The sequence below is a fragment of the Eumetopias jubatus genome, unplaced genomic scaffold (assembly GCF_037043125.1).
Source record: "Eumetopias jubatus isolate StellerSeaLion01/CBP00866 unplaced genomic scaffold, mEumJub1_p1.0 scaffold_4, whole genome shotgun sequence".
In the NCBI taxonomy this organism is placed as follows: domain Eukaryota; kingdom Metazoa; phylum Chordata; class Mammalia; order Carnivora; family Otariidae; genus Eumetopias; species Eumetopias jubatus.
The window spans coordinates 90,636,839-90,661,465 of NW_028274810.1; the positions used below are offsets into that span (position 1 = coordinate 90,636,839).

The following is a 24,627-nucleotide window of genomic DNA, read 5'->3' on the forward strand; positions in this document are numbered from 1 at the left end:
ACAATAAACAAATTGAACTTTTTTATTAAAAGGCAGAGAGATGGGGCCTCTGGGTGGCACAGTCAGTTAAGTGTCTGACTCTTGGTTTCAGCTCAGGTCACATGATCTCAGAGTCATGATCATGATCGAGTCCAGCATTAGGTTTTATGTTCAGGTTGCACGCATGCGTGCGTTCTTTCTCTCTCTCTCTCTCTCAAATAAATAAATCTTTAAAAGGCAGAGAGGTTCTCTGATTGGGTTTTTAAAAACTCAGCTATATGTTACTTATAAGAGAATTAATGAGTGGGCGTGTTTACACTTAAAGCCCCGCCTAGCACATAGAAACTACTACATGTGGTAGTTGTTATTACTAGACTGTGAATCATCCTCATTAAATTGTTTTGAAACTAGCCATCTGACTTGACAGCTCAAGTATCTATCTGTAAATAAACAATTAAACTATATAGTCTTTGTAGACCACTTTCAGGTACAGAATACTGTTATTAAATAAATCTAATATATAATCATGAGGAATACACTGGTGATTTGGGAGCTACTGAAATGTACTATAGAGGCTAAACTATACTTTGCTGATCTCACAACTAAAATATAAGAGCCTCTAACATATTTTACTGTTTCCCCTAATTCCCTTTGTAGGGAAGTTAAACTGAGGAGAGAGAATACAGCATTAGATATAATGTTGTGAAAGTGTACCTTTCAGAGTTAGAACACTTCATGTTGGAATCTCTAAGTCCTGTAGGTTCTTGTATAGAGGCAACCTAAATTATGTTATTAAGCACTTACTGAAATTGCTAGTCTTGGGAAAATTGTCAAAGGTCCCAAGGGAAGAACATTTAAGCAACAAAATAGCACCACAAAGATGGATTCCTCAAAGGAACAATATTAAAGCCTCAAGAAAAGACTATACTGTATAGAATAAAGATACTCAGAAAGAAAAAACTTAATTGGCTGAACCAAGTGCTGCATAATGACCCAAAACACAAATGGGAATTCAACACAAAGTGGAAACTAGGCCAGCTTTCTAAAAGGAGCACAAAGAATATTTATTTATTTGTTGTTTATTATTTATTTAAATTTTTATTGTCTACTTCCAAAAAGGAGTTGAAAATTTAAGAATTTTTTAAGTTAAAAAGAAACAAGACAAAAACCAGAAAAAGCAGAAGTGAGAACTAAGTCATAGTTCATAGGAAACATGCAATCCCTTTGATGAACAAGGAGGAATACAACACTGAAGACTTACTCTCGATATGCACTGCTTAATTAAATAAAATAGATGTTCTGAAATCTACAAGTGCTGGTGATGTCCTCAGCAAAGCACTCAAAGGCCTTTGTTGTCACTACTGGAGAGTAGGAGGCTCTTTTCTATACCTCAGGAACTGGACCTCCCATTCCCCAATTACTATACTATATATACACATGTCATCCTATTCCTAATTATGGGTCATTTGCCTATTATTTACTCAGCACATTGCTAAGTGCTGTGAGGGATTCAAATGAATATAAAACAAGATCTTTGTCCACAGGGAATTGGTAATAAAGTTGATCCAATGCTAGAATGATTGAAATCAGATCTCTTAAAAGGACTCAATCCGTAAGAGACAAGAAGGAAAGGAAGAAGAGAAAAACAACAACAAACAAACAGACTGATCCCTGTGAGTGACAAGGAAAAGGCAAGAACTACAGCTGGTGAACGCAAGTGAGGTACAACTCCAACAGGCCAGGGTGAAAGGTAAAGAACTCCAGACAGAGGAAGAGCCGTGAACTCCATTCCAGAAGCGGCACACCTGGCCTGGGTGCTGTACGTGTCCAGGACACTGGCACTGCACCCGGCTCTGGAAGGACATCCGTAACTAGCTGCCATCATTATTAGGGACACTGGGCTGGCTAGGGTGGGTCTCCAAAACCACTCACGGAAGAGGAAGGGTGGAGCACAAGGCTACCTAGGTTAGGGAGGCCAGAAAATAAGCAGAGGAACTTCCACCTGTCTTGAGGGAGGAGCTTCTGAAATAGGAATAGCACAATTAAAGCAGAGCTTTCCCAGTGACATGAGGGCTAGACTAATAACAAAAGTGACTAGCAATGGAAAGGAAGAATAGGTCGCCTTCTATTATGTTGTCTATACAGGTTGTTGCCTTCGACATCCTATATTATGGAGTTCCATGGAGAAGTTGGGCCCACCTCTTCCTAGATTTGTGTGTTCCAACATCCAAGAGAGAAAAGCCATTTTATTACATAATCAAGGGTCCTCGATTCTGGTTGCCCTAACAATTCTGCATTGTCCTTTGCTCACATCTATCTCATGTTCTGAGACATCTCTTTTACGGTCTGGCTCAATGCAACCTTATCTGCTTAAAGTTTTTTCTTCTTTTTTTTCCTGTTGCTGCTGATAATCCCTTTCTCCTGAATAAAATCTTTACTTCCACCTTGATGCCTGGGCTCTGCTGGAACCAGAGAGCTGGAAGAGACCTTGGAGAGCCCTATTCATTGCTTTCAGCAAACAGAAGTTCATTACTTTATCTATCACATACTCTTGTCGCATGACCAAATGACCTTAGTCCAATCTCTTCCCTTTCTAAGCGAGGAAACTGAGGTCCTGAGAGGCTGAGTTGCTCTTTGATGCAAGTCGGCTTTAACCCCATGGCTATTTAGTATCTCACAAACAACTGGAGTCAGGTGAAATAACAGGCACTCTCAACATAATTAGAGCAAAGATCACACATTCAGAGACAAGAAATGGGGCATTTGCTACACACAAAATGATTTAAAATGTAAGGTATCTAAGGAATCAGCTAAGTTAAAAGAGAACCACTAGCAATTATTTCTGAGAATACAAGGTGAATGGGTGAGGTCAGAAAAGGGTGACTGCAGCTTTTAGTGGGCCCAGATTTCTCAAGTTTAAAAGCAGTTGTCATTTGGTCTTGTCTCTTACATGGAGGGCCTGAAAGGCAGTAACATGTAGTGTAAGGGATGGAGGTTTCCGTATTTGGCACTCCTGGATTCGTGGTAGTATCCTGTCATATGTATTGTCATTGTTGCTTCTGACGGTATTACCACTATCATTCTCATTCCATTCCAAAGTCTAGTCTCCTACAGTTCCAGTCCTTGAGATTTATAGCAATACCTGAATGGCCTATGTGCTTTCCTAAGGTACATTCTGGTCACTGGGAAATCCAGGCAACCTGAACAACTCCGAAGAACCCCAGGAGTGAAGATTCTCAAGTGGCTGGTGGCATCAAGTATAAAATTCACCTCTGGGGCTTTGGATGCTGTCTAGTGAGCAATATGGTAGACACCAAGTAAGGATGATATAGAGATGATAATCCCTTGCTTGTGTACCGGAATTTACACCACATCCCATTAATCTTCATTTTATAGATGAAGACCAAGGCTCAGAAATGTTAAATGCGTGGTTAAGGGTCATGAGTTACCAAGGGGCAGAATGAGCCCAGGTCTCAATTCTCAAGCCATGGTTCTGTCCTCTATAATGTGAAGGCCTTGCTGGATGCCAAGACTTAGCTACCACTTCCGCAGATAATTTTCCCTTCCAAGAGTTCAGTAGCCATTAAGAAGTATAGCTGTCAACTCTTGGTTATTTGACAAGTACACTTACGGTCTCACCCTGAGGGAAATGGTTAGTGAACCAATCACATCCACTGCCCCATCAGCTTAGGATATTTTTCTCAATTATCAACTCATGTCTCATGACAGAGTTAGCCCTAATGATATCCTGCTCTTTCTTTTCATATTCTGTCAAATTATATAAAGATATTATTTGTCAAATAACTACTAATAAGAGCTACTAATAATTAAGTAGCTTACTATGTTTCTAAGCACTTTTTATGTTAACTCCTTTAATACTAACAATCCAGCAAGATAGGTAAACCCAATTTACAATAAATCCTAATAGTGGAAAGGTTAAGGAAGAGGCCCAAGATCATACAGCAAATTAGTAGAGGAACTGAGATCTTAATCCAGTTTGCCTGACCTAAAGCTCTTGCCCTTCTATCCACTAAAAGGTTTCTTACCTGGGATCCTGTCAAAGAATCTGATCCAGAAGTTCTGGGGTGGGGCCTGAATTCTGCAATTCTAATAAGCTCCAGGTGATATGGATACTGTCAGTGCAGGAACCCTCTCTGAGGAACAAAGCACTATACAACACTGCCTGTTCTCCAATCACTTTTTTCTTTTTCTAAGATTTTATTTATTTATTTGACAGAGAGAGAAGGAATATAAGCAGGGGGAGTGGGAGAAGGATAAGCAGGCTTCCTGCCAAGCAGGGAGCCTGATGTGGGGCTCGATCCCAGGACTCTGGGATCATGACCTGAGCGGAAGGCAGACGCTTAATGACTGAGCCATCCGGGCGCCACTCCAATCATTTTTTTCATAATATGTCTTAAGCAACTCTTCACCTCTAAAAAATCTCAAGTCATCTTCAGATCCTTCCCTTCTGCACCTGCCTTTGGCTCCAGTCAGAAAAATAAACTCCATAATAGCTCTGGGAATAAAACCTACAAAATATGGAGGACTCCAATAACCATGCCTGAGGCAAGTAGCTCTACGGCCTAGCACCAACCCCAACTCCTGTAGAATGCATTTCAGCAATCTGTTCTTCCAGGGCTAGTCTGGCTTCCCTGGCTGCTGCCAAAGTAACTAGAGGTCAAACTGCTCCTGATCTAACATGGTCAACTGAACCTGGTTAAGCCTTGGAAGGGCCTAGGATGGTACAGCCAATGAATGAATGTATGCTGAACTGAAAACAATGAAGAGATCTCTGCTTATGACACTATATATGAACTACCGTGATATTTCCTTTCCAGCCACTATGCCATTTGTCTTGCCCAGAATCAGACACCTCTACTTATCTTCCATAGCCTTCTACCCAGTTTCCCCGACAGCTGTATTGAACAGCATTTCAAGGCCTGCATTCTCTTTTGTGGCACAGTCTAAATTCAAGGCTCAATATTATGTGCTGCCTTGCCATCTGATAAAATCAGGAAGGCCTCAAATGACCTAACTTCAAATTCTATTACCCACTCTGCTCTAGTAGACAAGGTCCCTGAGCCAAACAATCCTCCTTATCAAAGGGACTAAGGTCCAGTTCCTGTTTACCCCTGACTAGTGGGTTTCAGTTCCTTATCAGCCCCCAAGATTATTCTAGCAAGCCAATCACATCCCCTGGCAGAAACCAGGAGGTGCCTCACCCTTTTGATACGACAAAGCCTGCCTCCCACAGCCCCTGATTGTTCACTCTGCTCCTGAGGGCAACCCCGAGTGGCCCTGAGTAGCAGACTGTGTCCTCTTCTGGGGCTCTGAGTATATGTGACTAATAAAAGCTGCGGTCAGTCCCACCTGCCAGTGTCCACTGTTGTGTGTTCATCCCCATAATCCTAGGGTAGGAATTCTTCCCTCAGCAACAGGGTGAATAAGAGGTGATTAAAACATCCTTTTTGCCCAATCCACTGGTCTCTGCTCTTTTTCAAATGCTTGAATCTCTTGAATGCCTTTGACAAAGTCATCAACTGCTCCATGACGGTAATAATGTCCAGCATTGTGCTAAGCACTGTCCACATACTTTTCCATTTAATTTCCCTAACATCCCTATGAGGTAGATACCATTATTACCCCTAATGTACATATGAGGAAACTAATGTCTAACAGGTTATGCCCAAGACCATACAGTTAATAAGTCTGAGCACAGTTCAAATGAAGATCTGTTGGATCCCTGTTCTTAATTACTACTTTAGTCTTGACAGAATTTCTGGGCTCAGTGTTAGCATTCCTCAACCCCTCTCCACAGACAGAGATGTGCTGCTGGCTGGCCTGACAGGAGCACCTGCATTTGAGACGCCTTATTTCTTTTGCTGGTCTCTGCTGAAAGATGGATGGAGATGTGTATCTGGAAAGAGTGCCGTTGGAACAGGCTGGCTGGCTGGCTGCCAAGAGACTTCCCTTGATAGCTTGAACTTAATTTACCAAAAGGTCTAGTTTGGTTGTCAACCTTCCAGATACAAACACTCCATCCTATAAAAGTCCCACAGTTAATTGGACTTTGGAGGTTTGATAACACAGCCTAAACTCATAAGAGAAGAAGTATAAATTAGAAAGTGAATTTATTAGTTCATTTATTAGTGAAAGAGGCCTACTCTTTACAATTACGTGTGAAAAAATTCAAGCAGCAAGGTCAAGTATCATCAGAAGAGATTGTATGCTACCAACATTCAGTGGAAACTTGGTGCATCTGTCTTCACCCGGGCAGGTAGAGTCTGAGCATCAATGTACACTACAGAGGCACCACAAGGCGTTCTGTTGTGTCCCTTCTGTCACCTGGACTCTTCTATGGCTCCAGTCTCTCTTTTGAAAAAGCTGGACTCAGCTTTGTCTCTGAGGTAACCCTGTGCAGGTATTTGGTAGCACTGACCATGTGCTGACTTTTCAGTCTCTCTCAAATGCAAGCAGTGCCCTCCTGTTGCCCCTGCCCACAGGCTTTCCACTCAGTGCTCTGAGCATCTATCAGATCAGAACTACCCCTCCTGCAAGGAGCTTCACCCACTGAAGCTCCCAGCTCACTTCAAACTTAGCCACCCTCTAACTTCTCCCTGGCTATTACCAGATTCAGTCCTCACTCCCTGTCTTTCCCATTCCTCACCTCCTCCCCCTCCCATGCACTTCTGTCACCTGTCACTCTGCCTCCCTTCAGCCACTCTGCCACACATCACTAATGACAACTTTTTAAAAGTTTTTATCGATACCAAACATACATGAAATGATTCTTGATCAGAAGGATAATAAAAATCAGGGAATTCTGCAACTAAAATTATCCTTAGAGACTATGTAATTCAGACCTGTCATTTTACAGATGAAAAAACTGATAGAAATTAAGTGACCTGCCAAGTCATGTACGTTTTCAAGACAGCACTTGAACCAAAATACCAAACTCCTAAGTATATAAAACAGGGGAGGGGCGCAGTGGGGAGGGCTTCCTAGGTATCTAATAGACTGGCGGCCACTAGCACTAGGTGTGTTACACAGCACATTTGCTATTTTTTTCTTTGAATGTTGATTAAATACCAACCACTGATAGCTCTTTCAATGAGAAAATAATTATCCTCAAGCCAGAAAACTGCCCAAAAGTGTCTCAGGGAATATATGATTGCAAATTCCCCAATCCACTGTCATTAGTAGAACTGTAAGGTAGATTTGTGACTTAACAAGAACAATAGAAAGAAAAAACACATTTTTAAGGTGACTATTTAAGATACTTAAAAGGTAACATATTTAATGAATATGTAACTGAGGTCATAATGGAAAAGGCCTTTTTACACATAAAGGAAACAGAAGAAATTCACAAATAATCAATAGATGTGATTACATAAAAACATAAACTTCCAAAAAACAGTATCAACAATACTAAAAGATAAATGATAAACGTGCCATATGAAGTGAAAAATAAGTGGTTAATATTAGAATAGAAAGATCATACAAATCAATAAACAAATTAACATCTCAATTTTTTTTAAATGGACAAAGAAAATTCACAAAAGAAATTAAAAAATCCAACTGATTTAAAAAGTTCACCCTTATGAATAATTAAAGAAATGCAAATTAAAACATTAACGCTATTTTGGGGTGATCAAATTGGAAAAATTTTGCAATGATAATATTTGAGAAGCAGTAGTTCTAGACCACGCACTCTGATTTGGCAGACTTCAGTTTAAAGCCTCAAACACTTACTCAATGACCTTGGGCAAGTCGCCTTAATCACTGTGACCTTAACGTCTTTACAGTTGTGTGGGTGTGTGAAGATGAAATGGGATAATGCATCTGAATTGTTTTAGAAAAGTTCCTGTCAACAGTAAATGCTCAGTGTTAGCTGCTATTATTATAAAAATATTACTTGTATTAATAACGCAGGGGAGGGAGCATTGAGACAGGTGCCCACACAGTGCTGATGAAAGTATAAACTGGTAAAAATCCTTTAGGAAAGTAATACGGTAAGTAATCTGCTCATCTAGAGCTATAAAAAGTGTCTTTGGAGGAAGACATGAGAATTTGTGGGGGTTGGGAGGATATTCTCTATGTGCGCTGTCTGAATGTTTTACCAGAATGTTTATATATCAGTTGTATAATTATAGATAAATAAAAAAGAATGAGAAGCCCATAACAGAATAAAAATTTTTTTTAATATTTATGCCTTTAGACCCACTTCTAGGAATCCATCTATGTGGAAATAATTAATTAGAGATATAATGAAATATTTATGTATACTGAATTCAGAAGAATAGCATCACTGGTAAAAAAACTGGAAATTTAGATGTACAATATGAGGTTTTTAAGTAAATATGATATTACAGACATATTATGAAATATGCAGCCGGTAAAAATTAAGCTCTCTATAGGATACCTATAGCACAAGCAACCAAAAATAAATAAATATATAAATAAATTGGACTTTATCAAATTTAAAAACTTTTGTGTATTAAAGGATACTTTTATGAAAGTAAAAAGAGAACCCCAGAATGGGAACAAATACTCTCAAATCATTTATCTGATAAGGGTCTAGTATCCAGAATATATAAATATTAGCATATCAGAATACAGTATCCAGAACTCTTACAACTCACCAACAAAATGACAAATAAGCCCATTAAAATCAGGCAAAGGATTGGAATAAATCTCTCTCCAAAGAGGATATACAAAATGGCCAATAAACACATGAAAAGATGCTCAATATCAGTTGTCATTAGGGAAATGGAGATCAAAACTGCCAAGAGCTACCACCCCACACCCACTAGGATGCTATAATAAAACAAACACACACGGAAAGTACAAGTGTTGCTGAGGATGTAGAGAAATTGGAACCCTCACACATAGCTGATGGGAATGTAAAATGTGTAGCCACCGTGGAAAACAGTTTACAAGTTCCTCAGAAAGTTAAACAGAGATACTATATGAGCCAGCAATCCCAATCCTAGGTCTAACCCAAATAAAATGAAAACATATATCCACACATGGAGCATTATATGTAACAGCCAAAATCTGGAAACAACCCAAATGTCCACCAACTGATAAATGAACAAACAAAATGTTGTATATCCATTAAACGGAATATTATTCAGCCATACAAAGGAATGGAATACAGAAAACATACAACAGGGGTGAAACTTAGAAACACTATGCTCTGTGAAAGAAGCCAGTCATGAAAGGCCACATGCTGGAGGATTCATTTATATGAACTGTCCAGAACAGGCAAATCCACAGAGCTAGGAAGTGGATCAGTGGTTGCCAGGGGCTAGGAGGAGGGGGAGTTGGGGAGTGAATGCTAATGGGTATGGGTTTTTTTGTGGGAGTGATGAAAATGTTCTAGAATTAGAAAGTGGTGATGGTTACATAGACTTTTAAGTTGTACACTTTAAAACAGTAAATTGTATGGTATGTGAATTATAGCTAAATAAATTTTTTTAATTAGGCTCTTGAAGATTTTTAATAACATGAGGAAATGCTCTCAATCTACCAAAAGAAAAAAAAAAACAGCATGCAATTGTATATAAAATTCCAATTTGGTTTAAAAATATATGTACATGCATGTACACATTTGCATTTAAAAAACAGAAAATATATCAAAATGCTAACAGTAGGTTCCTAGGTAGTGTCATGATGGGGGATTTATTTTCTTCCTCATATATTTCAGAATTTTTTATAATAAACATGTATTATTTTTATAACAAGGGAATTTAAAAATAGAAACCCAGGTAGGTCTGGCTGGCTTCAAAGCCAGTGTCATTTCCAACACTCTACTCATTCATAAACATTTATTTAGTTCCTACTATGTGCCAAGCAAAATTAAATAAGATATAATCTCTGCCTGCAGGGAATTTACACAAGTCTAGCATGGGGTTTAAACCTGAGTCCATGGACTAGGAAAGGAAAGAAGAGTCCATGTGTTCTCTAAATTACAGGCAATGTTGTCCATCTGCACACTTTCTGGGGCAGAGGGCCCACAGCTGTCCTGAGCAGCAGTGTAGCTTAATGGTTAAGGATGGAGCTGGAGCCAGACTACCTGGTGTGAAGCTTGAACATCCAATCACAAAGTGTGTGATCTGAGGGGCGTAGGTTTCTCATCTACAAAATAGGGGAAATAATAGTACTTCTCTCACTGGGTGGTTAAAAGATTAAAGGAGTTAATATACCTAAAGCATCGGCAGTATGCACTGAGGACACAGTAAGTGCTCAATAAATGCATCAGCTGCTAGCCACTATCATCACTACCACTGCCACCACCCCACCACTAAATTCTCAAGGAGGCAGAGACAGAACGGACTAAGGACCACTAGAAAGGTTGTTTTCCACATCTCAAAACTGGCAGCATCTGATTCTTGATAAGCCTATAATAACCATTATATTAAACTAATTTCTTTTTCCAGAGTCTCTCAATTTCTAATGAAACTCTTCTTTTGAGGCATTCTATAAAACACAATGAGACAAAACATCAAAACAGTCACCGTAACAAACTGCTTGTGTCCTCTTATCTTCTAACTCCTAGAAACAAGCAATTTTTCAAGGCTAGCCTTGGAAGGAGGCTTTGAGAGGCTTATCTGTCTTTTGCCTGCCTTTCCGGCCCCGCTGCTCTGATTGAATAGTTCACCCAAGATGACTCTTCACAGGCCAAACTGCAAAATCTCTGGAGCAACACAGTCATCTAACGAGTGACTGCATTCCACCTACTGGGACTCTTCCATCCTATAGTCGAGAGTCTCAATAAGCAATCATCACTCCAATGCTTTTATATCCAACTTCTTAGATGTTAAAAAAACAAAACAAAAAACTCTTGGCTTTGTCACTGGTCCTTATAGGCATTTTGCAGTGACCTGAAGATGTGGGTAAGTTCTGAGATTTCACCAACTTGATTATGAGAATACACTTTTCCTCAGCAGGGAATAATCAAACTGGACACATGGTAACACCGTACCAAATTTCAAATTCAAAGATACCCATTTAATGTACAAATTAGAGAGCTCAGGCAACTATACAATACCAAACCAGGCCTGGTGATTCAAGAGACTAGGTGCCTAACAGTAACGGTCAGAGGCTCTAGAGCCAGCCCGCCCGCTGCCCAGGGGCCGAATCACAGCGCTGTCCCTCTCAACGGCTGTGTGGCTTTACACAAGTGGCCTAACTCTCTAGGCCTCACTTTCCTCATATGTAAAATAGGGATACTAGTGCTTATTAGTGGGGTAGCTATAAGCACTAATAAGCCACTGCATGTATATGAGCCAATATGTGTGAAGGACATTTCCTATAACATTGTAAACATTCATTAAATGTCAAAAGGAAGCATAAAATCCACCTGCCAAAATATTTTATTTTATAGTTCTTAGGTTGGATAATCCGTTCACAGATGTACTTCTAAAAAATCACTCTGCCTCATCACTTATCTAAGTTACGTATGTATCTTCTCTCTATGTCAAATACTGCAAAATTTTTTTTAAAAAAAGAATAAACTTTATAGACAACCACACTGCTAGTTTCAAACAGCTGGTCTGAGATGGGAGTCAGCTAGGAAAGGGAGAGAAAATGGGCTGGGTTAGGCCTCTCATAACAGAGAGTGCTGGGCTACAGTATGAGAGAATTCAAAGCCTTAAACTCATTGAAAATTAGCCAGAGATATGGGAATGTTTGAAATCACCTGGTCCAATTCAGACATTTTGTAGATGAGGAAACGGAGGTGCTGACAAGTGTCTTAAGATCTACCAGGTCAGTAATGACAGAAATGAGACTCTTCCTGTTACCTATGTTTTTGGTACACACTCTATAAGTGGAAAGCAATGAAGAACACGCTCTGGAAAGGGAAAAGGACACAGTTTGGAAGGGTTAAGGTAGGAATCTAACAACAGGAGCTTCCACTTGCAAAGGTTTATTATATTCCAGGCACTATGCCAAGTACTTTGCATAGTAGCCTTATATAATTTTTGCAAAACCTGTGAGGTAGTTACCATTATTAATTCCACTTTCAACTGAGAAAGTAGAATCCTACCAAAAGTAAACGGCTTGCCCCAAATCACAAAGCCAGTGAGTGCCAGAGTCCGTAAATGAACCCACACTGTCTGACTCCAGAGCCGGAACCTTCACCGCTGGATACTGCCCAAGCGTGGGACTGAAAAAGCTGTGAAGCTCTTGATCCCTCAGTCTTTCTCCTACTTTTTTGGTAACTTCTCTGTTCAGAAGCAGTGCAGAGATACATAGTAAAGAAAGTGGGGTTTTGTTGTTGCTGCTGTTTGTTTTTAATTCCAGTATAGTTAACATCCAGTGTTATATTAGTTTCAGGTGTACAATATAGAGATTCAACAATTCTATATATTACCCAGTGCTCATCATTGATAGTGTAGATAAATAAAGTGTTTTTAAAGAAGAGATGCCATTAATTTAGAGGCTACTTATCCTGTATTATATGAGGCGCCACACACACTTGTCAAGGCCCTGACTTGTCCAAGGCCACGAAGAAGGTGACGGTGCTGCTGCGGGAGGTGGAGGCCATGCAGCCCTAGCGGGGCTCTACAGCCCCATTTCCTTAGTCAGGGGACAGTGTGTGCCTGTCCATCCAGCAGATCTTTACTGAGCCCAGCCAAACACCCTTATCTAAAGCTGTCCTTACAGAGAAGAAATTCAGCATAATCCTGCTCTCAAAGAATGGGCACAGGTAAGAACAGATCACTTTCAGCTTGGAATCCTACTCTTCTTACACCTCAGTAGCTGAGTATCAGAAGCATTGAAGACTATGGAGCTCCTACTGCCCACATTACTGCCCTAGGACACCATGCAGATCACCCAACCTTTGCTAGACCTCTGTGCATACTTCACAGATGAACTCCATTCTCCTCTCCTCCAAGTGCTGGAAGTTTTTGTCTTTGGAGAAGCAGGAATTATTTTCATCTCTAGCTTTCTCTTGTCTATCACCAGGGAGTATGACAAAAGGGTCAACTTGAGGAGCTAACAACAACAAAAAATGCAAAAGAGGATAACTTCTCTATTGCCTCTAACTTTGGGAAAGAGCTATGGGATCCCACAGTATTTGCTGAAAAATGTTCAAAGGAAGACATGAAAATTTCATCCTCAACACTTCACTGCCTGAGAAAAAGATCCAGAACTCTAGGGGCCAATTATTCTGCTGTCTTGGACTCTGACCTTAGAAAGGTTTGAACCTTACTGGAACTGAGGCAGCTGACAGCAGAGTACCAGCTATATGAGCAGCCAATATCTAGGGTGGTCAGATCTAATGACTGCCAGGGCTTCAGAGCATCATTCACAAGTTACAATACCACACTAAACCTATAGGCTAAATGAATAAGAGCAGCAAATTTTACTGTTATTTAAATTCACAAGTTCCTACTATGTTCCCAATATCATGCTGGGAGCCAGGTACTCAAAACACTGGCAGGCCTTTAAAAATCAACTAGTACTGGACTGTATTATATGAGGCGCCACACACACTTGTCAAGGCCCTGACTTGTCCAAGGCCACGAAGAAGGTGACGGTGCTGCTGGGGGAGGTGGAGCCCATGCAGCCCTAGCGGGGCTCTACAGCCCCATTTCCTTAGTCAGGGGACAGTGTGTGCCAAGAGAAGGCAAGTGAGAGCAGAGCATTAGGGAACAAGGAGGAAGGGGTGATAGGAGGGCTTACTGTTTGCAAACAGAAGTGAGGGAAATCTTTGTAATACGAATTAGAAGGGAAGACTAATGTAATACTATGAGCTGGAGTTTAGAATGGAGTGGCTCTTGACTGTCTCCCTTGCTTTCTCTTTTCCCTGGCCAGTTGGGAGTTTAAAATTTGAAAAATAATTTTTTTAAAAGATTTTATTTATTTGAGAGAGAGAAAATGAGAGAGAGAACGCACAAGAGGGGGGAGGGTCAGAGGGAGAGGCAGACTCCCCGCCAAGCAGGAAGCCTGATGCGGAACTTGATCCCAACTCCAGGATCATGACCTGAGCCGAAGGCAGTCGCTTAACCAACTGAGCCACCCAGGCACCCCTGAAAAATAATCTTAATAAGGAGCTAAAAAGAGTTGGGTTCTAAACCTGACTTTAACTTTGTAACCTTGAGTACTTAATTTTTCAAAACCTGTTTCCTCAACTGTAAAAGGGAGGTAACGTGTATATGGGAGCTCATAATGCCATTCACACTTTTGTGTGTTTGAAACTTCCATATTTTAATGGAGATACTAAAACCTATTGCTTAATTGCTATAAGGATTACAAGAAATAATTATGGAAAATACCTAGCCAGCGCCTGGTCTTTGTAGTATTCAATAAATGATAACTATCATTATCAACATGCTATTTACTAAAGTTCTGGGACGAGGGCAAAGAGAACAACATACTACAAAGCAGTGAACTAATAGCTGCCGACTGTACAATTAGGAATATCTGGATGTCTGTACAAGGTCACTGTTTTTGTTTTTTTTTTTTTAAGATTTATTTGTTTATTTATTTGACAGAGAGAGACACAGCGAGAGAGGGAACACAAGCAGGGGGAGTGGGAGAGGGAGAAGCAGGCTTCCCGCCAAGCAGGGAGCCCGATTCAGGGCTCGATCCCAGGACCCTGGGATTACGACCAGAGCCGAAGGCAGACGCCCAATGACTGAGCCACCCAGGCACCCTGTACAAGGACAATCTTTCCATATATGGGTCTTATAGCCTCGCTCTTTCATCTACTTTCATCTTCCCCTTCCTGCTTTATTCATCCATTCAACAAATATGCACAGACTGCCTACTGTATGTAGGACACAGAGCTACGTACTGAGAATGGAGAACAGACAAGAGAAGGGGTTTTGAGGGGACAATATAACAGGATGGGCTGGCGGGGGACATCTATGAACTATCTGAAATGATATATAAAAAGTTTTGACTATGTGGGTATATACATCCCTCTGAGAAGTTCTGGAGGGATTCTAAAAGGAATTACCTATTTTTTTTTTTTTTAAGACTGAAAATCAACAAGAAGCATACAAAATTTATAGGAAAAAACATAAAACACTCCTGAAAAATCACAAAAGTAGCCTAGAGCAAAAGGAAAGATGGGACACGATCTTGGACAAGAAGACTCAACATCATAAAGATGTCAGTTCTCTCTAAGCTAATTAATAAATTTAACATAATCTCAATAGAAATACCATCCATTTGTTGCTGCCTAAAACTAGACAAATTGATTATAAAGTTTATATGGCAGAATAAACAAGCAAAAGCAGCCAGGAAAACACTAAAAAAGAGCAATATGAAAAAACTGGCCCTTCCAGATGTTAAAAAATTACAAAGCGTCTAAAAGATGGTTTTGTAACGGCATATGAATTGACAATCAAACCAATGGAACAAAATAGAAAATCCAGTAAGAAACCCAAATGTATACAACAGTTTAGTATCCAATTAAAACAGCATCTGAAATCAATAGACAAAAAGTAAGTTTTTTTTTTTTTTTTTTAAGAGAGAGAGAGAACGGGGCGGGGGTGGGGGGAAGGGGGGGGAGAGGGAGAGTCTTAAGCAGGCTTCATGCCCAGCATGGAGCCTGGCCTCATGACCCCAAGATCATGACCTGAGTTGAAATCAAGAGCTGGACGCTTAACTGACTGAGCCACCAAGGCCCCCTAGTAAGAACTTTCCATACGTGGGAAAAGATAAAATTGGATCCTTCCTCAAACCAAATGTCAAGATAAATTCCAGGGGGGCCTGGGTGGCTCAGTCATTGGGCGTCTGCCTTTGGCTCGGGTCGTGATCCCGGGGTCCTGGGATCAAGCCCCGCATCAGGCTCCCTGCTCGGCAGGAGGCCTGCTTCTCCCTCTCCCATTCCCCCGCTGTGTTCCCTCTCTCCCTGTCTCTCTCTCTCTGTCAAATAAATAAATAAGATAAATTCCAAAAGGATAAGAACCTTAGATGTTTAAAAAATAAAAAGTGAAACCATACATATACTGGAAGAAAACATTAATGAATTCCCCATAAATTAAGAACAGGGCAGACTTCCTAACTGACTCAAAATCTAAAGCAATACACTGCAAGACCCATAAACATAATATATAAAGATGTAAAACTTTTGTACAGCAATAAAACAACATATGCAAAGTTAGGCATATGACATACTGGAAAAAATATTTTTGCAATTCATACCACAGACATTGAGCAGGTATCCTGTATCTCATTAAGGAGAAAACAAATTTAAACTGTACTGAAATGATTTCTTACCTAACAGATGGGCAAACCCCCCAAAACTTTGATAGGAAGACTCAAGAGAAACAGAGGAGGAGGATCAGGTATAAAATAAAAACTTCTATGAACACACCTTGTTATGTAGTTTTGATTTTTGAACCACATAGATGGTTTACACAGTTAAAAAACAAAATTTTTTTGGCTCGAGCAACGAGCCCAATGCGGGACTCCATCCCAGGACCCTGAGACCATGACCTGAGCGGAAGGCAGACGCTTAACCAAATGAGCCACCCAGGTGCCCTAAAAGCAATTCTTAAAGTTTAAAACAAATTAGCCTGTTGATAAAGCTTATCAAGTTGGTGGCATAATAAATATAAATATATCAACTGACCTCAGGATAGTATTTGACTACACATCTGAAACAGCACGTAGTCTCGGGACAAAGGAACCACATAAAAAAAACAACATTCGGTGATCTAACGATCAGTGCAGATAGTGGCACTGCTACCGGCCTGGTTAGTAACATGGCCAGGAAAATCCAAAGCCCCAGAGTGCGGCCCACTTGCCCTGGGAAGGATGAAGCTCTGTGGCCCACTGAGCATGACGGACTGGTACTCAAGTAGAAAGGGTGAAGGCGGGGAGAGAGTAAGATGAGGCTTGAGACAGGCCTAGCCAGAGCTTGAGGGCAGCACAGTCCGAGCCAAGGAACTGCACTGTCCTGAGGGCAGGCAAGCCAGCCCAGAGTTTTAAGCAAGGCGGAAACAGTCACATGTGATCTGTGCTTTATAAAGATCACTGGCAACAGTGTACAAAATAGATTAGAAAGGAACAAAGGAAGAAGCCAGCTGGCCAGTTCTGAAGCTGTTGTAGTAATTCAGAGCAAGAGATTATAGTAGCTTTAACCAAAAGAGAAAGGGGACATCAATAGGCTTGTAGCCTAAATAAATGTGTGCTATTTGTGGGTATGGGATGGAAGGAAGGTAGGGGGTTGACAGAAGGGGAAGAATATGGGGGGACTTTCTGCCTTTTGCAACTCTATGGTGCCAACCACTGAGATTAGGAACCGAAGATAAGTACCAGATGGAAGAAAAATGGCAAGTTCACTGCTGCCAGAGCCCCTGACATCATCCTTCAGAGCTAGTGGGGACAAGGAGCTAAAGGAGTCAAGGATGAAGATCCAACAGTCAGGCTGCAGTCTTAGAAAGCTGAGAACCAGATGAAACTAACAGGTTAGCTGACCTCTTGCAATATTTTCTCAAAATCAGAAATAGAACCACATACTGTTCACTTTGTTTATTTTAATAAATTTCAAGTAACCAACATTTAGAGCCCCAAAAGCTAGTAATCCTTCGTTTCTAATCTCCCTCATCCTTCTTGGGCCCTTTCCTTCATAAAAATTTACTTCATCAAACATTGAGAGTCCCAGAATTAGACTCTCTGCTAAGAGCAGAGGTCACTCCTGCAAATACCTCCAGGGGTCAGACAGATGTAAAATCTCTCTCTGTAAATATAAGCAACTCACTGACAAACACTGTATGGGCCAAACAAACTGTGGCCCACAGCAGTTTTCTACTGAGGTCCCGTTTGCAAAACATCCCAAGGTAAAGACTTAAAGACATTTCCTTCCTTTTCTTTCCATTTTTCTAATAAACCAGAAATTGCATCTTGGAGTTGACTTTTTCAGAGGTCCTAATATTAGTGAAGTAAGGTGAGTCTGGTTTCAGAAAGAGCTCTCTCTCCCTTCACAGACAACAGAGGGACGCCAGGACAAAGCAGGGACAGCATCTCTCCTTTCACCCCTCCGTCTCTGCCTCCTTGAATCCATCCCTCTCCTCCTCCTCTCTCGCTCCTAAGGTCCTGAGAAACCGAGTCCATCTGCACGAAGTTGATGCCTAGAGCCAAAGTATTAGGCTGCTACCGCTCTTCCTTTCACCTGTCAGAAGAAACAAATATGGCAATTGCTACCAAGGTTGCCAAGACAACACATCATCAGTGTGGCAGTCTCCTGTAAAATCATGACAACGACCTCTGAGGCATTTCTGAAGTGCCTCATTGGGTAAATACCTCTACCAGACATGATCACTCAACTATGCTTGGCCACTTTTGACAGGAAACATGGCCCGAAAAGATACTTTCAAAACTGTAGTCAAGACCATACAGCAGTAAGAAGTAACTGGTTTCAGGGGGATTCTCAACACTACTTTGGGCCAGTGGTATTACATGTGACATTTCATTGTTGGCTCTGCACCTTGAGGGTCATGGATCCCTCTGAGACCTGATTAGAGAAATGGACTCACTCCCCAGAAAAATGACATTCAGACACATTTGCAGGCAAATTTAAAGGATTTGTGGGTCCCCTGCAACTCAACCATTTACCCCAGATTAACAACCTGGGATCAGCTATAATGTATTTACTTCATCTAAGGAAATTAAATACTTGGTGTTATGAGTTTGAGCATTTGGGGTTAAATAACAACATTAGGGAAATATAAGGAAAGCTAGAGTTCTTTCCTTACCCTTCTTTCCCTTGAGGGCTACAGAAGCCTCAAAACTGCAACAGTCTCTGCAAATGGCATACCGTATCCCTTCTGAGACTTAGAGAAAGTGACAATCTCATCTCTGAATTTAAATGCCCTTAACATTTAATTCTTTCCTCTACATGGTTACAACTTGCTTTCTTCAAATTATCAAGATGATGGCTTTAGAAGGCAGCCTATTGGAGATCCGGAAAACCATAAATTCCAATTCAATTTCCTTGTGAAAATCAGAGAGCTCACTCTCTTAAAGACTTGAAAGCGGCTGAGGGGTCACTGTCTTCCTCCGGGGTGCTGGTATAGGCAGTACTCCAGAAGGGTGACGTAAACACTCAGTATGAAGCAACAGGGCATACGAATTTGTTTTTCAATCTATTTTATTTCAGTTCAAAGCTTCTTTGCAGACACACAGCCCATGAAAACAAGCCACACTTTGGTTATACCCAGTCTTCTTCAATCTCCAAAAGCAGTTGAGTATTGCCAAAGTGTGGCTCGTTTTCCTGCAGTGCCTGTCTGCAATGATGCTTTGAACTGAAATAAAATAGATTGAAAAACAAATTGGTATGCCCTCGCTCCTACTGCAGCTTTATATTATCCTTCCGAACTAGCGTTACCACCTTCTCTTTACTGGAACCCAACAGACTCAAATCACAGAGTAAAACTGGAATACTTGAAATGTGAAGGTCCCACCCAAAACTAAAACAGCAATTTAATGCAGGGCTTATTGTTAACATTGCATTAACATGCCACTCCCTGTCCAGTTCCTTGCTCCATTTGCTGGGATGGATTACATCTTCTAAGGACATGTGCGATCCAGTTACTAGACACAGTTTAAAGCAAAACTTGACATGGCCGATCTTCTTATACAGTTTGATTTCTTACTGCCTCCGCAATTTTTCACATTCATGAACCCGAATACCTTCTGATTTTTACCAATTCAAAAAGTCTGCTACTTGTTTTAAAGCATTCAATGCCTTGCATAAAGTATGCAACATTATTTTGAAAAATTTTCAGAGGAAACCCAAAATCATTTGCAAACAAACTTTGAAATGACCACCAACTAGAAGAAACCTATCATTTTCTTAGACTGCCTTAAGGAAATGCACATGCCTTCAATGGAGGAACACACTAAAATAATGAAAAGTGCTCTGAATAGACAGTTGTATAATTTGGTTGAAAAAAAAAATTAAAAGCCATTTGGAAGAGTTCCTCTCTCAACAGACACATTAAGAAAGAATAAGATCTGTTCCTGTCCCCCCACCCCATCAAAGACAGAAACATACATACACACCCTCAGTTCTGTCGATAACATAATCCTGGATTTTTGTTATTATTTAGCACTTCAAATAAATTTCCATTTGGGGCCAAATTTGGTTAGTTTTCTCTAACTGGAACTCAGCAACATGTGTAACAACAAAAAGAAAACACCCAACCTGCTATTACATTTTCTCTTATTTAATCCACACAACAACCCTTGGAAGAGGTACCATCATGCGCCTTTCACATATTAATCTGTAACTGGCCCATGGGCAGACCACTCTCTCAGCAGTAAAGCTGGCTTCAGGGGCCAGAGACTCGGAGCACAGGACTGAATCACAGCACCACTACTCACTTCTTCCAGTCCTCCAACACCCCAGATCTTGCCACCTCACAGTCTCTGATCCTATTAAAAAGTTCTTCCTTCCCAGTTGTCTCCCCTTTCCCTTCTTGCTGGACTGGATCCTTGTCACTCAGAGAGTTTCAGCTTAAGCTATCTTTCTCCAGCAGCTTACTGGGCCATTCCGGTAAAAGGGCATCTTCCAGGTTAGCACTATTTGACTACCTTCATCACAGATGCTACTATTTGCCTTAGACAAGAGGTGTTAGGTCCATCTTGCTCATGGTAATCGTAAGGCCTAGCACAGTGGTGTCTGGTACATAGCAGGCAGTCAAATATTTGCTCAACCAATGGCCTGAATTTGTTTAAATACTTACCAGACTACAGGCTGTGAACACTGGCTAGCAGCTGATACAAAAACAGGTAAAGTGTGGTCCTGTCCTTGAGGGCATCCCAATTGGTAGAAAAGATAATAAACACATGGGATAATACAGGGTGGTGTGATCAGCTAAGGTTCATATATTAGCTCCCTTGAATATTAGCTATGTAACCTTGGACATCTCTCCTCTCTGAGTCTCGGTGTCCTCATCTTTAAAATGGAAATACTAATACTACCTTTGTCATAGTGTTAGCGAGAAGACTGAATGATAATCCACATAAATAAAGCACATAGTGCATTAGCATGCAGAAATCACTTAGTAAATAACTACTAATTTTATTATGATGCTATGACAGCTGTATTTTAAATTACCTTTATTTACCTGTATACTATCTGTCCAAGACCCTACTGAATTTAAATTCTGTGAAAGGCTAAAGATCATGTTGATCTTGTTCACCACTGTATTTCCAGGGATCTGAATCATCCCTAGTACAAGTAGGTGCTCAACTAATACTGAATGACTGATGAAGGCATGCATGCAGGCATGGGGTGTTCTGAAATCATTTGTAAGTTAAACTAGTGATGAATATCCCGTTTGGCAACGACTGCCATATAAGAAAGGCATCTAAATTAGAAAGGAAGGTGTGGCAGAAGTTTGACGATTTAGCTAAGGAAAGAAAAACTTCATTTTGAGGTTGAAATTATATCTCCATAAACCATACACAGATTTGGATACAATTTCAAGCCAGAACCAAGGAGCCCCAGGTTGAGACTTGAAAGAAGTTGAAGCTGTGTGAGGTGGGTTACCAAGCAGAGGGCTCCCTAGGGTGAGCTCAATTTGCCAGACCTATAATCTACTGCACACTTAGGAAGCTTAACCTCAGAATCTGGGCTTCCTCTCTTAGGTGGAAACATGGACACTTACTTATGAAGTGTTAACAAACAAAAAAAACCCCGGGTATGAACATAAATAAAATCCTGGCTTCTTGTAGGCGCTAGATGGATGGTACTGTTATCAAAAATAGGGGAAACAATTCTCACGTTGAATAACAGATCAATAAGGCCAGAGCTTTAGATGTACGGGGTAGCTTTAACTGAAGTTTCCCATTCCGTGAGAAGCGATCAGAAGAACCGCTGGACAACACTGACAAGTCTACTTGTGTCTAGGGCAGAAGTTGGCACACTTCTGCTTAGGACCAGGCCTAAGTATTTTCGGCTTTGTGGGCTATGCCATATCTATCTCAACTACTCAACTTAGCCTTTGTAGCAAGAAAGGAGCCATAGATGATACAGAACAATGAACATGGCTGTGCTCCAATAAAACTTCACTTGAGGACACTGATTTGAGTTCATATACATTTCACAAATTACACGAAAGTCTTCTCCCCGTCCCCCCACCCCGCAGCCATTTAAAAATGTAAAAACCACTATTAGTTCCCGACAGACAAAAACGGGGTGGGGTGGGGATTGGCCCAAGGCCGGAGTTTCCCGACGCCTGGTGCACTTGGCAGAAGAGCGGGGGCAGAGACTCGAGAAGCAGCAGCGAGGAGGCCTCAAATCGCGCCAAACAGTAGACGGTGAGGGGCGAGGGCAGGCCCCAAGCGGCGGGCAGGCCCCAGGCTGGGGCCAAGCCGGGGGCGCCCCGACGCAGCCCCGCGGCCTCTCCCCACCGCAGACTTACAGCCGAGCCTGCGCTCGGGGTGGGAGCCGCCCCAGGGGGTCCGCGTCCCGGGCGAGAGGAGGCGGCTGGGACTTGGCAGAGCCCCGCGGAGTTCGCACGCCGAAGGGTCTCAGCGCGCCCCTCATTTGGGGCGCCTCTCGGGCCTCAGCTGCTAAAGGGGTCTCCAAGCTGAGTCCCAGCCCCGTTTCTATGGTTACCTGTTCAGCACCGATTCAAACTGCCGTTCTTTATTGACAGCGCCATAGAGGACACGAACACTCCTGCCCGAAGGGAACAATAAAGCTTTCTCCATTCAACAGCGCCAGAGACGCCAGAAGGCGGCCATTTTGAGGCCGGCGCGTAAGGAGTATAAGCCGGGAGGGGGCGGCCCGGCCTGCCCCGCGCGCCACAGTCACGTGCCGGGGGCGGGCCTCACGGGGCGGGGCCTGCGTCGCGCGCGCCCTCCACCAATGCTAGGGTGCTGGGGCTAGCGGGTCGCGGGCTTGTTTTCTGACCTCTGACCCTTGGCCACTCCCTCCTCTCCCCACACTCTCTTTCGAAGGTTTTAGTGGGGTTCCATGGACTCTTGCTGGGGCAGTGCTAGGCTTAGGATCTTATTTCAAGAATGGCACAGAAGTAGACACAAAAGGTTTCTCTACATTTTTCCAAAACACGTTCACGTGCGAGGCGGAGACGTAACCAGAGCCGCGTCCCCAGACGCATCCTCATTGGTGGAGAGGCTTGGCGCGGCTCGGCCGTCATAGGCTAACAGGCTCGTGTCAGCCAATCGTGGTGTCTTGAAGATATCTTGATCCCGCCTCTCCCTCGTCCCTCTCAGGAATTTAAGGGGTGTGTGTAGGGGGGCGATCATAGCTTTTTTGCTCAGTTTCTCTTTCACACGCTTTGTTGCACAGTGAGCGTTCCACGTTGGAGCTCCTGTTGCCACCCTCATACAGCCCAACAGATTAAGTCAGATTCCCACAGTATCAGACAAATTAAGTCACATCAGTGCTGGCCCACTGAACCTCACACTGTCACTCTGTCACTGACGCGCAGCCAATTTTTCTGTCACTGCCAGTCATGCCGCCCAAATCCAGCAGTCTCAGTACAATGCCGAGTTCCCTCTGTGGTTACAGCTGTTACATCCACAACGTCAATATTCGGTCGTTCTGAGAGCTGTCATTGTCAGACTGACTCCCACTCCATCACCATTTTTAGTCACAAATTCAATCTGCTGGGCAGAACTGTCACTTGCATTGTTGCTGTCATTGGGTTCATTATTGTTTACTGTCATTGTCCTGTAGGCGACCACTGTCAATGACCACAACTTCAAACAGTTCCGTACAGTGCAGCAATTGGACCCTGTGCCCAGCTGTCACCCTTTCGGTTGTTTTCACCGTCATTGTCATTCAGCTACTTTCACTGCCCCATAGTCAAGCCAATATTTAGCAGGCCCCTACTGGGTACACAGCTGTCCTCGTTACTGCCCAATTAGTCACTTTCACTATTTTACACACATGTCCCTCTCACATTCAGGGTCAGATTTACTATAGCTGACATCCAGTCACTTTTGTAGTCACTAGAGCCACACCACAGCTGTTATCCCCCCGATCCTGCATTTCCACCATCTCTGCATTCTCCTTTAATAGAAGCCCCCAATATACAGGGTTGCCAGATTTGGCAAACAAGCAACAAATACCTAGAATGGTCTGTGGCACATCCTAGCTGCTCAAAAAATAGTTCTCGAATTAATGAATTTTTTTTTTTTGCAAAACAGGATTATTGCTGATGTACTGTATATAAATGTGAATGGCTTGTGGTTCAAACATCTCAAACAGTAGGAATAAGTTTGCAGCCATGATCTGTCCTCCCTGTTCCATTTAACAAGGTTCTGCATCCTACAGGGACTAGGAGAAAACACGAGAAATGTGGCTACCACATACATGAATTCCTGGGACCACAGTTACAAAGAATAGGATTTCTTAATTTTGAATTTCTTATTTTAAAAGGAATATATGTTTATAAAATATAGGAAGGACTCTTTCTTTCTGAAGGACTGTTTTAGCTATCACAAACAGACAAAGAATATCATCCCTCAACACACACTCATACAGAGTCATGGGTCAATGGCTGCAGTTTCTCCATGACTGTTTACGTGAGGTTTTGCATTATTAGAAGTTCCCAGGGGACTGCCTTGCCTATAGTTCATGAAGAACAGCATAGGGTCATGGAAACAATGGTACCGGCTTCCATCTGGCCATCACATGGGAGA

At 41.9% G+C, this 24,627-nt stretch overlaps 1 protein-coding gene across 2 annotated transcripts in view; it reads right to left on the reverse strand.

Annotated features, from left to right (window-relative positions):
• ZBTB40 (zinc finger and BTB domain containing 40) overlaps positions 1-22,709 on the reverse strand; it is a 73,999-nt gene extending 51,290 nt beyond the window's left edge. For both annotated transcript variants that reach the window (XM_028090803.2, XM_028090802.2), the window contains exon 1: positions 22,574-22,709. The gene's annotated coding sequence lies outside the window, so the exon portion shown is untranslated. The remainder of the gene's footprint in view (positions 1-22,573) is intronic.
• Positions 22,710-24,627: the final 1,918 nt, after the last annotated feature.